At 41.3% G+C, this 3,713-nt stretch overlaps 1 pseudogene; it reads right to left on the reverse strand.

Annotated features, from left to right (window-relative positions):
- Window positions 1-1,524: 1,524 nt before the first annotated feature.
- LOC102239851 lies at window positions 1,525-1,836 on the reverse strand (annotated as a pseudogene).
- Window positions 1,837-3,713: the final 1,877 nt, after the last annotated feature.

A 3,713-nucleotide genomic window follows, 5' to 3' on the forward strand; every position in this document is an offset into this window, starting at 1 on the left:
TTTTTCCCAAAATGGCTACACCATTTAGAATTTTCATAGCAGGAATGAAAGCTCCAGTTGCTCTGTGTGCTTATCAGCATTTGATATTGTCAGATTTTGAAAGTATTGTTTTTAGCCATTCCAATATGTGTGTGTAGTGGTACCTCCATAAAACCAACATTTCCTTAATAACTAAGGATATTCAGCCTCTTTTCATGTGCTGATTTGCCATCTATATATTTTCTTTAGTGAAGTATCTGTATTAGTCTTGTGCCCATTCATTTACAGGGTTGTTTTCTTATTATTAATGAGTTGTGAGAATTCTTTTTACGTTCTAGGTATGAGACCTTTCCGGTCTGTGGTTTGTCATAGCATCTATCACAGAGCAGAGTTTTAAAATTTTAATTAAGTTCAGTTTGTCTTTTTTTCTCTTGTGAATCATGTCGTAGCTAAGAAATCTTTGCTTAACTCAAGATCACAAAAATTTCCTCCCATCTTTTTTTTTTTTTTTTTTGCTAATTGTTTTATAACCACAACAAATGAGTACAGAGAATGCCCTGTACAAAACAACACAATAAATGCCCTGGCTGGTGTGGCTCATTTGTCCCGTGCACCAAGAGGTCACTGGTTCAATTCCATGGGTTAGGGCACTATCGGTTGCTTCCGTGTGAGAGAGAAACATCAATCGATTGCCTCCTATACTCGAACCCGCAACCTGGGTATGTGCCCTGACCGGGAATCGTATCAGCGACCTATCGGTACACAGGACAATGCCTAACCAACTAAGCCACACTGGCCAGGGCTTACAGAGTTTTTAATACACTGGAGAGCGTTTGGCTTGCTAAAAACAGTAGGTTACTCAAATTTTTCGTTTTCTTTTGGAACCTCCATTTAGACAACACCCTAGCCGAGCTACATTTGGATAAATCATAATTCTGTTTATCCCTCAGTTTGCCACTCAAAAGATTACATAAACATTCTGTTAAGATGCTTTGGGCCCAACTGGTGTTGCTCAGTGGTTGAGGGTCAACCCATGAACCCAGTAGGTCACAGTTCTGTCCAGGTCAGGGCACATGTCTGGATTGTGCACTCAATCTCCAGTAGGGGACATGAAGGAGGCATCTGATATTTCTCTCCCTCTCCTTCTCTCTCTAAAATCAATAAAAGCCGAAACCGGTTTGGCTCAGTGTATAGAGCGTCGGCCTGCGGACTGAAAGGTCCCAGGTTCGATTCCGGTCAAGGGCATGTACCTGGGTTGCGGGCACATCCCCCGTAGGAGATGTGCAGGAGGCAGCTGATCGATGTTTCTAACTCTCTATCTCTCTCCCTTCCTCTCTGTAAAAAATCAATAAAATATATTAAAAAAATAAAATAAAATAAAATCAATAAAAAACACTTTAAAAAAAACACACTAACACAATAAAAGGTTCAAGATCAAGGTGTTCCTTTAGGCAAGGCTGAAGATTTCAGTCTCTGGTATTTAGAATTAAGGCTGCAATCTTATTTTTGGGTGGATCACTGGCTGTGTGGGTACTATCCATGCTTTTAATCATATTTAAACAGAAGAATGGCCACTTGGCCCAGATAGAAGTAGATGAAGTGTTTGTGTCACATAACTACTGAAGTTCCTTCCCATAATGCAGTGCCAGGTGGGGTTGTACTTCTTGTCAGATTCCTTCTTAATATGGGCCACAGTGTCCTTCTCTGTGTTATATTTCTTCAGTGCTTGAGTAGCACATTCCACGGAGTCCTGTTGCATCTCCTCCTACATATCAGCATTTTTGATCACTGCCTTTTGGTCACACATGGTTATAGTGGAGCAGGGGCTGGCTGACTGCAACAGTCTTCTGAGGGAGGGGTGGTCCAGGCTCAGACCCAAAGAAGCCTCCCCCTATATTTTCTTATAGAAGTTTAGTTTTAGGTTATCATTTATTTCTTTAGGATTTCTGCATATACTTTTATATTCTTGATCTATACCTTGAAGGATACACAAGCTTTCCTCTGGGGTGGGAAAATTGTGTGACTTGGGATAAGCATGATATAGAGCAGTGATGGCGAACCTATGACACGCGTGTCAGAGGTGACACGCCAACTCATTTTTTTGGTTGATTTTTCTTTGTTAAATGGCATTTAAATATATAAAATAAATATCAAAAACATAAGTCTTTGTTTTACTATGGTTGCAAATATCAAAAAATTTCTATATGTGACACGGCACCAGAGTTCAGTTAGGGTTTTTCAAAATGCTGACACGCCAAGCTCAAAAGGTTCGCCATCACTGATATAGAGACTGGCTTTACACTGTGTACACTTTTGTGCTATTGAATTTTTCCTTAAATGTATATTTTACCGTACCTAGCAAACTAGGGAATTTTTTTTTTTAAGCTAAAAGCTCAAAAAGTGTTGGGGGACTACTGAAACACAGTTCCAACCAGCATAGTTGAAAATCATCAGGATGATTGTGGGACTGGAAGACTTCACCATAGTTTCCAATCCTTTGAGCTCTCTTCTGTCACAGCTGTGAATGGCTCTACAAGCCTAGCAGTTCTTACTGGGCTAAGAACCAAGTCCAATTAACTGGTAAAGAATTAATTGGGCCAATCAGAGAACAACATGCAAATGAGTGAATCTGACTACTATAAAGCTTCCTCGCGATAGCTGAACATTGCAGAATTTAGAGACGTGGTGTTGCTGCCACCCGAAGGCCACATCTCTCAATAACAGGTTCATGGAACTAGCCGAGGGAAGGGGCAGAATCCCTCTCAGAATTGAGTCCTCTGGGGGACTCTGGATTGGAGTAAGAGTGATTTATAAAATTTTCCCTTTTCCCCTTTAGCTCAAAACCAAATTGGTAAAGAGGGGCTCCTAAGAGTGGCAACTGTGGCATCAGATTGTCTAGGTTTGAATCCTGTTTTTACCTTGGGTAAATCAGATAACCTGCTCTATACCTGTTTCCTGACCTATAAAATGAGGATGAATACAGTAGCTCCTTGGTATGTTGGGAAGATTGAATCAGATCATGTAAAGTGTTTAGCACAATGCCTGCCGCATGGTGAAAACACAAGAAATAGTAGCTGTTTTTTAGGCAGAACTTGAGAAACCTTGGTCATTGTAAACCGAGAGACTGTACCTTGATGCACAGTAGTCCATTGGAAAGGCCTGTAGCATCTAACTCCACCACTTAAGGCTTGTAACTTGGAGCAAGTGTCTTAACCTCTCTGAACCTTACCTCACCTCAGGGGTGGTTTTGGATGTTACATGAAATCATCCGTGTAAAGCACCAAGCACAGTGCCTGGCATGGAGTGGACAGTTAACAAGTGGAGTGACGATTGACACAACAATAGTTTCCAAGTACAGCCGAAGGTTGGACAACTCAGGTTGCAAACAGGCAGGCCACAGGGGGTCACTAACCTACAGATATTTTGGTTCAGCCCTCAATATTTGCACATTTTAAATTACCTGCCATCATTTAAAACAGAAATTTCACATTTAGTCCAGATTCTTAACTTCTCTTTTAAAATGTGAAGCTCTGCCCTGCCCGTGTGGCTCAGTTGGTTGGAGCGTTGTCCCATACACCGAAAGGCCATGGGTTCGATTCCCGGTCAGGGCACATACCTAGGTTTCAGGTTTTGTCCCTGGTTGGTGCTAGTATAGGAGGCAACAGATATTTCTGATATTTCTCTCTCACATCAATATCTCTCTCTCTCTCTCTCTCTCTCTCTCTCTCTCTCTC

Source organism: Myotis brandtii, unplaced genomic scaffold (assembly GCF_000412655.1).
Source record: "Myotis brandtii unplaced genomic scaffold, ASM41265v1 scaffold456, whole genome shotgun sequence".
Classification (NCBI taxonomy): Eukaryota; Metazoa; Chordata; class Mammalia; order Chiroptera; family Vespertilionidae; genus Myotis; species Myotis brandtii.